The sequence below is a fragment of the Neomonachus schauinslandi genome, chromosome X, assembly GCF_002201575.2.
Source record: "Neomonachus schauinslandi chromosome X, ASM220157v2, whole genome shotgun sequence".
Lineage (NCBI taxonomy): Eukaryota > Metazoa > Chordata > Mammalia > Carnivora > Phocidae > Neomonachus > Neomonachus schauinslandi.
Genome location: NC_058419.1, coordinates 44527074 through 44540043, shown reverse-complemented (window position 1 = coordinate 44540043; position 12970 = coordinate 44527074).

Below are 12970 nucleotides of genomic sequence, written 5' to 3'. Positions count from 1 at the left end.
ATAAATCAGTCAGAGAAAGACAAATACCCCTCAGTGGTTCTTAACACTTCTGCTTGGAAGGGAATATTCAATTTCCTCTTATATTTCAATGGCCACATCCAGTCACATGTCCAAGCTTGATGTCAATGGAGTAGGATCAGTGGGCCTGGGAGGGACTTGAGGGACCAGCCAATCCATGTGACCCCATAGCCAGACTTCTTAGCCCAAGGGGCAGAATTTAATCACCATCATCTTACTCAACAAGAGGGTGTTGTTGAGTGCATACTAATGAGGGCACAATATTGGGGAAGTATAAATCTATTATCTTCTAAATGGGAAGGTGCTTGTTATATCGTGGGGAGGGCAAGAGATGTCACCTTCATCCATTCCTGTCATTTATCTGGAAAGGTGACTTAGGCTCTGTGAGCCTGAACCTGGTTATCTGTGATGTGGAAGCCATGATATTTTTCTCACAACACTGTCCTGGGGAGCAAATGAGAAAAGATGTGAAATACATATGGGCTGTAGTAGGACTTCAACACGTATTAGTCCTGGCCCACCTGCGTCCTCCCTCCTAGAGAGGAGATGACATTGACCTAATCAAAGAGCATTATTAGCATAGAGAACACCTGGAAAGGTAGTAGCAAGAACTGAAATATATCCCTATATAACATATTTGTTTTGGTGCTAGTTCTGAATTACAGAATAAGTTACCTGTGGAAGTTGGGGAAAGAGAAAAAAAGTCACTACACCATTTCCTGCATATGCTTTCCTGTCCCTTTAGTTTATCATCTAGTTTGACACTGGAGGAAGAGTTTCCCATTGATTCTCAGGCAGAAGAGACAGTACAGAGCAAAATAACATGGATGCTGGTTGGAAGACTGGAGTCAAGACAACGGACACATCACTGACTACAGAACTTTGGATAAGTCACTCCTCCTATGCTGACCTCAGCCCTAACACAATGATGCTCTATAATTCTATAACAGTGGCCTGAGATTTGGGTCAGAAAACTCACTTTAAATGTGGGCATCAGTAGTTGAAGGTTGAAAGATTTTTTGTGTTGTTTTGTTTTTGTTTTGTTCTGAAACTACATGTGGTAGGCAAAATTCTAAGACAATCTCCAATGATCTTCATCCTTAGGTAATCCTCTCCCCTTTGAGTGTAGGTGGAATCAATGAATATGAGGATATATCACTTCTGTAATTATGTTATGTTATATGATAAAATGGAGAGTATCTAGGTGGGCCTGACTTAATCAAACAAACCATTTAAAAGCAGGAAATTTTCTTTGGCTGTTTACAGGAGGGGAAGTAAGAGATTCAAAGCACAAGAAAAATTCACTTCGCTATTGCTGGTTCAAAGACAGAAGGGTCCATGTGGCAAGAAATTAGAATAGCCTCTAGGATCTGAGAGCACCCCTAGCTGACAGCCATCAAGGAAATTGGGACTGTAGTCCAACACTCATGAGGAACAAGAATGATCTTGAAAGTGGATTTCCCCCAGAATCTCCAAAGACCTCAATCCAACCTGCATAGACACCTTGATTCCAGCCTTTTGAACCCCTTAGGAGAGAACACAATCATGCTATACTAGGTTTCTGACCTACAGACTTGTGAGCTAATAAATGGGTATAGCTTTCAGCCATTAAGTTTGGATGTAGATGATAACTACAGAAAATACATTACCATGATAACAGTTTTTATAGTGCATGGTGTGATTGAATATATTCACATTGGTATTTGAATGCACATTCTGCATTTCTAAATGGATAATGGGTTACTTGATAATTAGAACTAAAGCCTGTTAGAGCTTTATTCATGCCAAATATATTTCAGACTTTTAAAAAGGTATAGTAAGTACTACAATAGACAAACATGTATATAACCAAAGTTATGAAGTAAAACATTACAGAAAGTAGATGCCCCTGTATAACTCTCTGAATGCCTCATCCCTAGAGAGACCCATTATCCAGGGATGTGAATACATCCCTAAACAGAACACATAACTGCTTTATATATTTTTAGTTCTAATTATATAAGTAATATATGTATGTATTGCTTATTGAAATTTTTCTCTCTGAAAATAGTGTTTCTAAGATTTCTCTAATAATGTGATCTTGGGACTGTTTTGATATTTTTAAGCATGCGACCATGAACATACTTGCACATGTGCCCGGGACTCTGCAGTTCAGACTTAAGAGTGCAGCAACTGACAAGACCTCATGTCCTTTTCTCATAGATGTTGCCAAATGTCTCTGTAAAGAGATTGTACAACTGTGTTCTCCCCCAGCAGTGTATGGATTTCTCATGGCTCCACAGTTTCAGTGTAAACAGGGTGCAGCATAAATACAAAGTCAATGAAAAAAAATACAAAGTCAATGACCAGGTTTTCTTTTGAAATTCAAGAATTATTTCAATATATATTTGGAAGCATAAAGTAAGGATAAAACTGAGCATTTAGAAATGGACATGTGAAACATACCATTTATAGGGAAATAGAGAAAAAATGTAATCTAACATTCTAACAAGGTATCAGATTAGCAAATATTAAAAATTCCATGAAACCCATTGTTTGCACAGATTTGCACTGGTGCTCTCATCTTGTAGTGGGTTGGAATACACATTAACAAAGAGATCTCAAAGCTCAACTAGATAGTAAATATTAAAAATTATGAAATGTTTATGCTCTTTGACAAAGCAGTCTCACTTACGGAATTTTTCCTCCTGATGCAGTTGGGGAGGCCCCTACATCATTATTCATCTGTCCACACTGCTCAGGACTGAGTTGATCATTGCCCTAGCTGGTTCTGTACCATCCATTCCTTAATTCAAACAGGACAATCTGTCTCATAGCTGGATATCAGCCTTGGTGGACCATCCATGGAGTCATTTTAAGCACTGATATGGAACAGCACTCAGGTTCCACCTGGAAGGACGTATTGATCTCTGATCTCACCCTTGTCTAAGTAAAATCTTCTTTCCTCTCATTCTTGGGTCCTCAGAGACCCTCGTCTCCCTACCAGGCATAAGAAGCCCAATCCTTTCCGCAAACTTAAGTTTTCACAAGTATGGAAGAAACACAGGCTTCAGATACCTTCTACTTCCCACTCTGGCACAAACCTCCCCTGAGGTAAGGGAAAGAGGCACCAAGCCTGGCTTTCTACTGCAGGGAGGGTAAAAAAAAGCAGAACAGAGATTACTCACCTCAGCAGTATGTGTCCTGATACCTTTCTAAAGCTCTGCAACCAGCAACTAAAGGTGCCCAGGATGCCTGGTTCCATCCCTGGCTCTGGCAGTGGGTATGGGGAGCAACCTCTTTGCTGTCTGTGTCTGTGTTCAGGAGCACATGCTTTGTACTGACATACATCCATGAAGATAGGATAGCGATACCTCACTACCAGGACTGTCATGAGGATTAAATCCAGCCACTAAGTGAAGAAAGGACCTGGGCCCAGCTCCACCATCTGGTTCATAAATAATAACTGTTCTTCCTCCCCAGAGCAGGAAACTCATGTGGCTCCTTGAATTGCTCCCTTAGGCAGGGCCCATTAACCTGAATGCAGGTCAGAATCAACTTTGGGATCCTTTCCTAAACCCTCACCTGAAACTTCCTTGTTGGTGGAAATAGGGCCTCTATCAAAGGTCATTCAAATTATTAAGTTATAACAATATAGGCCTCAGAAAACAGATAAACCCATTTAGCACCAACTGTGTATGTGAGTGTCTGTTGCCCTTTCATTCCACCAACACCAGGTATTATGAACTTATGTCTTTATTTTCAATCAATTTGTGTTCCCCAGGCTTTCCCTATTGGAAGAGTCTTATCAGATGGTCTTTAAAATTACAGATTCACAGGCTTGTCCCCTAGAGTTGTCAGATTTAGTAAGTAGACATACATAAAATAGGATGCCTAGGTGAATTTGAATTTCAGACAAACAATATTGCATGAGACATATTTACACCAGAACGTTTTTATTGTTTATCTGAAATTTAAATTTATCTGAGTTAAATTTAATTTGGCAACCCTACATATGGAAGGCTATGTGGGGTAGAACAAAGATGCTCCAGTCAACAGCCCCAGCCGAGCCCCCATCCCAGCATGGCTTGTCATCCATGTTGAGTGAGCTCTCTTGGATGTCCCAGCTGAGTGGAGCTTCCAGATGACTGCAGCCCCTGGTGACAGACACCAAATAGAGCAGAAAAATACCCAGCTAAGCACAGTCAACACACAGAATCCTGAGAGAAAAAATGGCTACTGTTTTGGGGGTGATCTGTTAAACAGAAATGGATGTACAAAACATGTGGTTTTGTTGAACTCTCCCTCTTTTTCAGTTTGTTAACATTGGATGAGATAGGGATTCTCTTATCCTTGAAGGCTTAGTAGGATTCCGTTAAAATTTTAGCTATTGTCTGCATGTAGGCTGATGTGCAGATACAGACTTTTTTTTAGCATTTCCTCAATTCCTTCTTGTAGAAAACTCCATGGGAAATTTTCACAATATATGATTTTCATCTTACTCTTGGGATTTAGAATCTAATTCCAATCCCCCTCTATAAGATGAGCCTCCTTGTCAATAATGCCTGGCAAATGACTAAGATGCTGTTGCTAAAAACTTCAATGAGCAACATGGAAAGCCATATTCTCAGAAGATTCCCTGGTGAGTATTAAAACAGAACAAGGCACAGAGCTAGAACAAACAATCCTAAAATTTGTATGGAACCACAAAAGACCCCAAATAGCCAAAGCAATTCTGAAAAAAGAAACAAAAAAACTGGAGGCATCATGATTCCAGATTTCAAGCTATATTACAAAGCTGTAGTCATCAAGACAGTATGGTACTGGCACAAAAACAGACACATGGATCAATGGAACAGAATGAAGAACCCATAAATGGACCCGCAACTACATGGTCAACTAGTCTTCAACAAAGCAGGAAAGAATATCCAATGGGAAAAAAAACAGTCTCTTCAACAAATGGTGTTGGGTAAACTGGACAGCAACATGCAGAAGAATGAAACTGGGCCACTTTCTTACACCATACACAAAAATAAATTCAAAATGGATAAAAGACCTAAATGTGAGGCAGGAAACCATCAAAATCCTAGAGGAGAACACAGGCAGAAACCTCTTTGACCTTGGCCATAGCAACTTCTTACTAGACATGTCACCAAAAGCAAGGGAAACAAAAGCAAAAATGAACTATTGGGACTTCATCAAGATAAAAAGCTTCTGCACAGTGAATGAAGCAATCAACAAAACTAAAAGGCAACCAACAGAAGGGGAGAAGATATTTGCAAACAACATATCTGATAAAGGGTTAGCATACAAAATCCGTAAAGAACTTACCAAACTCAACACCCAAAAAACAAATAACCCAGTTAAGAAATGGGCAGAAGACACGAATGGACAATTTTCCAAAGAAGACATCCAGATGACTAACAGACACATGAAAAGATGCTCAACATCACTTATCATCAGGGAAATACAAATCAAAACCATGATGAGATACCACCTCACACCTGCCAGAACACAAGAAACAACAGATGTTGGTGAGGATGCAGAGAGAGGGGAACCCTCTTACACTGATGAGGGGGGCTACAAACTAGTGCAGCCACTCTGGAAAACAGTATAGAGATTCCTCAGAAAGTTAAAAATAGGGGTACCTGGGTGACTCAGTTGGTTAAGCATCTGCCTTCAGCTCAGGTCATGATCTTGGGGTCCTGGGATCGAGCCCCACGTCGGGCTCTCTGCTCAGCGGGGAGTCTGTTTCTCCCTCTCCCTCTGTGATATCTCTTGCTCTTGCTCTCTCCCAAATAAATAAAAATAAAATCTTAAAAAGAGTTATATGCAACTGATAAATTATTCAACACTACATCTGAAATAATATGTTGGCTAATTGAATTTAAATAAAAAATTTTTTAAAAAGTTAAAAATAAAACTACCCTATGATCTAGAAATTGTACTACTAGGTATTTACTGAAAGGATACAGATTCCAAGGGGTACGTGCACCCCAATGTTCATAGCAGCATTATCAACAATAGTCCAACTATGGAAAGAGCCCAAATGTCCATTGACTGATGAATGGATAAAGAAGAAGTAGTGTGTGTATGTATATATACATATATATATATACACACATATATATGTATATAGAGAAAAAATATACATGAATTATATACTTTATATATACATTATATATGTATATATGTATATTATATACATTATATATGTGTATATATTATATATATACATGAATATTACTCAGCCATCAAAAAGAATTCACATTTGCAATGATGTGAATGGAGCTAGAGTGGATTATTCTAAGTGAAATAAGTCAGAGAAAGACAAATACCATACGATCTCACTCATATGTGGAATTTAAGAAAGAAAACAGATGAATACATGGTAAGGAGGAAAAGAAAAAAAGGAGAGAGGGAAACAAGCTATAAGAGACTCTTAACAGTAGAGAACAAACTGAGGGTTGATGGAGGGAAGTGAGTGCGGGATGGGCTAGATGGGTGATGGGTGTTAAAGAGAGCACTTGATATGATGAGCACTGGGTATGTAAGTGATGAATCACTGAATTCTATTCCAGAAACCAATATTGCACTGTATGTTAACTAAAATTTAAATAAAAAATAAAACAGAACCAGCAATATTTATACACTTGGAGAAGTATTCCTCAAAGAAGGTGTCCTGAAACACTTTCTCTGGCTACAAGGATGGCTTTGCAAAGAAACTTCTTTCTTGGATAAACTTGGACATGGCTCTTTCACCAGATACTCATTGGAGACCTTGGCCTTTGTGACTATCTCAATGCAACACTGTGGGATGGCTAAATCTGTCCAACTCTGGGGTTTATTAATAGGAAATGCTTTGCCTGCAGATTCTAAGCCCTTTCTCTAACTTTTATAAGAAAGTTGATATATTGTTCTCCTTATTCTTTTTTCATATTTTTAGTTGGTTTAGAGTTCAGATATGGAGCAGGGATGTATGGTGGATGGGACCTTAAAAGCCCAAGCATTTTGGAGGAAGATCATAGGAACGTCTGAGAGCCAGCAAGACACAGAAAGGGGAGAAGAGCAGGGGGTCGATTGTGAGACCCACCCCTGAGGGTAGAGCAGAACTTTGCTCCATAAGGGCAACTTACCACCAGGGGTTTGAAGGGGGAAGAGCTGGTATATAGAGAGGCTAGAAGTATTTTGGTTATGTATGGATGCCCCTCCATATGAAAGAAGTTATCAGGAATGAATGATCAGAATTCTCCAGTACAAACCAATGTATTGTTCAATTGACTAAGTCTGCCTGCTAAATTACTATAATATTCTAAGCTGGCTTCCTTGAAATAATTTCCAAATTGCTTAAATTACACCTTTTGTGTATGTATCTGGTCATTCAGTCACATGATTATAGACAATCTTTTAGTTTTCTGCCACAGATGGTTAACTGCTTAGCATGGAGAGTAACTTTACATGTTCACCCTCCCAGGGCTAGCTCATCTCCAAGAATCCCAAGATACCTCCCTAGGGTGTGTGTGCTGATACTACTCCCCTACTGTGTCTTTAAAGCAAACTCTACATCAAAAACAAATGATGTACTATATGCTGGCTAATTGAACATAATAATAAAAAAATAATAATTAAAAAAAACCCCTGCTAAATAAAGTCTCAGCAACTCAAAAGAAAAAAAAAAAGCAAACAAAATTCCTCAGGACAGGGACATTCTTTGTTCCACCAACTTGGGCAGAGTTCCGACAACTGCCTATTTCAGTCTAGAGCCTCTAATTCCTATGCTTTGTCCTGTGGTGGCCCGAAGAGCGAAGGTGTTTTACGTTCAGCGAGATTCCCGGGGGTGGGTGAGTCTTGCGGTGGCATTTCCGGAGTGGAGGAGAAGCCTGTGCTTTGCAGTTGCCATAGAAACCTGACGTCATGTGGCGACCGTGACGAGTTTTTCATGGAGACAGACTTGCCCTCGCAATGAGAGCAGGTACCGCCCTCAGATGTTTGGGACCCAGCTGAGGGTGTGGGGTCCTCGCCGTGGGGGCTGAACCGCCCGGGATGTGAGGAGACAAAGGAATCCAGGTCCAACTCTTTTCCGCTTTGGGGCTCGTTGCCCCGGCTGTCTCATAGGTAAAGCCCCTGGGGTCCTGCCCAGCTCCAGTGAATGTGGGTATTGCTCCAGGGGTGTCCTGGAGCTGCTTTCCTCAAAAGGCAGGGGCTAGGGAGGGAAGACAGGTAAAATGATTCTGTGCCCCAGCTTCCCAGTCTGTACAATGGAGGTGAGAATACTTCATCCACAGGATCGCTGAGAACCTTCAGCGATACAACTGAGCAAGCCCAGAGCCCTGTGGTTACTGGGGGGTCATGAATGCCTGTATGAATTCAGGCCATTTCTCACTCCTTTTCAATTTTATTGTTAGGAGATAGACAAGCAAAGGAGGAGAAAAGGGCCCTCGTGAGAAGCCCATTAAAACATGGGGTTGTTATGACAACCACCCAGTTGATTCAGTGTCATCGTCAGTAACCTAGTGCCTAGCATGGTACGGGGGCACGTAGTTACACCAGTAAAGCATAGTGATAGTTGGATCTGTCTCTTCCTGTGCAGCTCTTCTTACCAGTGGCCCAGCTCCAATCAGGTGCCTGAAGGAGGCAGGTTCTGAGGACTTGAGTCCTGATGGCTGCTGAAGCTTCTACTCCAGATTCAAGGGCAGCAGTCCTCAGGAGACCCCAACACTTCACATTCCTGGTGCAATATGACGCCTGGATCAAGTGAGTGCATAGATCTGAACAAAAGCATGTTGTGGAATAGCTCCTGTGAGGTTCACAAACTAGCCTAGAAGTAGAGAAGCTACTTTGATCTGATCATGAGAGAAGAGGTTTAGCACGTGGAATGTCATTTCTTCAGCAGCCACATGGTTTGTAGTAGCCCTTGAGGCCCATCTTGGAGAAGTCTTTTGTCTGAAAGCACTGAATTGTCCAGCTTGAGGAAGGAATGTGATCTTTAACATGCATTTGGAGTAAATATACCTAAGTTGTTCTCCCTGGGTAAATATTCAGTGATTCTCATGTTTCTCTCAGATGGGTGTTGAAAAATGCATTTGATTAGAAAGTCTTCCTAGCGATTTGAGAATGTAATATAGATTGAGAATGTAATATAGTTCCCTGGCTGCTACATTTTTATTCATTTTATAATGAAATACTTAAGAAGCCAGAAATTTTTCAAATATTAGTTAAGCATGTCAGTTATAAGAATTTATATATTTTTTAAATACTTCAGAGTGTTTTATTATTATGTATTTATTATATCCAGCCATATCTGCTATAATAACCAAGTATTCTTAAATATGGTTGTGTTTACTTTCCTGGTATATAACAGTTTCAGTTCCTTATTACTTGGCCTCCACGCCCCCCCACCCGCCCCACTATGTATACCCAACAAGCACTGATCTTCTCTTACTATAGATTAGTTTTCATGTCCTAGAATTTTATTTAAATGGAAGCATAAAGGTTTTTTTTTGGCTTTTGGTTTTGGCCTGGCTTCTTTCATTGAGCCTATTTGTTTAGATTTACCCATTTTTTTTGTATATATAAATAGTTCATTCTTTTTTAATTGATGAGTAGAATCCTATTATACAGATATACTACAACTTGCTTGAAATTTGTTGCTTTAAAAAAAATTAAAGCTCCTATGAACATTTTGTATACATTTTTACATGGATATGAGCTTTCTTTCTCTAGTATTTCCCCCAGGGTAAATACTTAAGAGTGCAATGGCTGGGTCACATGGTAGATTTAAAATTAACATTGTTAAGAAACTACCAAACTGGTTGTACCATTTTTTCTTTGCCACCAGCATTGTATGTGAATTACATCCTCCACAACCCTGCCAATGCTTGGTATGGTCAATCTTTTTAATTATAGCCGTTCTCATGGGGATGTAGTGGTATCAAATTATAGTTTTAATTTACAATTCCCTTATGATGTTGAGCATATTTTTATGTGCTTATTTGCTATTTCTATATGTTTGGTGAGGTGTTTATTCATTTGGTGAAGTGTCTACATGTTTGGTGAAGTGTCTATTCTCTATTTATTGTAGTGTATTTTTTTTCTAATTGACTTTCTATATAGATTTTTTATATTCTAGATACAGGTACTTTGTCAGATATGTAATTTGCAAGTATTTTCTCCCACTTAGTGCCTCATTTTTTCATTCTCTTCACAGTGTCTTAAGAAGAGCATTTTTTAACTTGGAGGAAGTCCAATTTATGTATTAGTTCACTTATAGATTGTAGTTTTGGTATCTCTTCTATGAAACCTTCACCTAACTCAAGATCACAAGGACTCTTTCCTATGTTTCTTCTAGAAGACTGACAGCTTTAGGATATATATTTAGGTCTGTGATCCATTTTGAGTGGACTTTTATATGTAGTGTGATATATGGGTCACAATTGATATTTGTGTATATGATACCCACTTGTTTCAGCACCATTTGTTGATAAGACTCCCATTTCTCCACTGAATTGCTTTTGCCCCTTTTCCAAAAATCAGTTGTCCATATGTGTGTGGGTCTATTTCTGGACTCTATTCTTTTCAATCTACTTGTCTACCTTGATTCCAATACCACACTGTCTTGATTACGGTAGGTTTCTGAGTCTTAAAATCCGTAAGTGTTCATCCTCCAATTTGATTCTTTTTCGGAGTTGTTTTTCATGGTCTAGATCCTCTGCGTTTCCATATAAACTTCAGAATTGGCCTGCCAATTTCTTTAAAAATATTTGCTAGGATTTTTATTGGATTGCATTGAATATGTGGATCTATATTTAGGGAGAAGTGACACTGAAATAATACTGAATCTTCCAACCCACAAAGACACTTGTCTCTCCATTTATTTAGGTCTTCTTTAATTTTTCTGAGCAATGTTTTGAAGTGTTTAGTGAACAGGATTTGCACATCTGTGGACAGATGATCTGTAAGTATTTCATACTTTTTGATGTTATTGTAAAAGGCATTGTTTTGTAAATATAATTCCCAAGTATTATATTTTCACCAAACTGTCAGCAGCCAAATGTTTAATAATAGCTGTTGCCGGATGTTTTTTGTTGAAAGCACAGACTACTCTAAGATGAAAAAGCTACCTGATGGATAACAAGCATTTGACTGTGTTTCTATGTCAGCTTTTTAACATTATTGGCAATGTACTGAAACTAGAGAGAAAAATGTCACAGAGAAAATTCTACAGGTCATCTCCAGAAAAATCAGTCACTAAAAGAAAATAGTTATAGTAGCTTTCAACTTTATATGTGTGGTTAGAATTGAACCAGTTGAATAGTGGGGTTTTCCTTTTTTTCCTTAGAATTGATGAATTCTGCGTTCTTGAGTGGTGAGACAGAGGAAGAAGAGACCATGTACATATATGAGTATGTATGTTTGTATGTATGTGTATATTGTGGAAGCTGCCAGGAATCTTTATTGTGAGGAATACTTCAGGTTAATTACTTTACTGTGGTCATGTCAGTCGTGTTCACTTCCTAACACATAATAGGAAGCAAATCACAGTGGTTGTTTCTTTCCACCTTCATTTGGCCAGCCTGGTTACCATGGCGACTCAGTGACTGCTGTGGTATCTGGTGGAGATTGAGCATTGTTTTGTAATTCTAGCCTGAATCCCTTACTAGGATCATGGTTGTCAAGTGTTGCTTTTCTTATTTCCTCATTCCTTCCAGGTTTATTAATTGAAATTTGGCTGGAGGTAGGGCTTTCTCTTCTCCCTGTTTATTTGTTTTTTTTTTAATTTATATCAGTATGACTCATAGATTCCTATTTTGCAAAAAGAGTTACCATCTGATGCTATAATTATTTTTTTTATGCTCAAATGTCTCAGAATTGGCCAATGGAAGCCCCTTCAAGTTGACTTGTGTCTCTTTGACACTTTCTTAGAATTTTTTCTTTCTTTTTTTTTTTTTAAAGATTTTATTTATTTATTTGACAGAGAGAGAGGGAGAGAGAAAGTGAGTACAAGCAGGGGGAGCGGCAGGCAGAGGCAGAAGCAGACTCTCTGCTGAGCAGGGAGCCTGATGTGGGACTCGATCATGACTTGAGCCAAAGGCAGACGCTTAACTGACTGAGCCACCCAGGAGCCCCTAGAATTCTTTCAACATTTACTTTGTTCCCTGAGGCTATCTTTTAATCTGTAGAAAGAAAATTATGATGCCCAACTCAGCATCACTTTGAGGAACTGAAGAGAAAATAACAACCTACAGCATGTGGCGTCTAGTAGGTCCTCAGTGAATGCTATTTCTCCATTCCAATTTTGCCTCCTTCATTCTGTCAAGGCAGTGTTTCTGACATGAACATCATAGCATGAGTACCGGAGACAATACTTGGACATGGAGCAGCAAGCAGGGATGAGCACGCATTTCCATGATGTGAGAGCTTCATTGTCACTGCTGTGTATGGGAGGAGGCTGTGGGATGGAGCTGGGGAAGAGGCACAGCATCATTGGACAGCTTCCAGTGACCTGAGTGGGGACAGGCAAGCACATGCTCACCCATTGCCCCTGTGTTTCATGTGCTCTCCCTTTCTCTCACTTTATTCTTTATTCCATGTGCTGTCTGATCCCCTGACTCTCCTGGCTAATGGAGCAGCAGACAAGGCTGTGGACTCTGAGCCCCTGAAATAGGAGCCAGTAGAGAAGAACAAAGTGTGATGTTGAGTGTGCTAGACTGGGTCCTAGAACAAGAGTGAAGAGATTAAGATCCTATCATTGGGACCATTTAGGTAAGTTACTACCCTTCCTTCAATGTCTTCTATACAACAGGATAACAATACCCAATTCTCCCAATCACCTGGGAATATTGCATGTTGTAAGTGTGATCCCATGGGGGGAAGCAATCTGTGGTCATAGGTGGGAGGGAAGGACCAGTGTACTTTTGAGTAATTATATTAACAGAGACATCCCAGATACCATTGAACTCTGGTAGTCATGAGA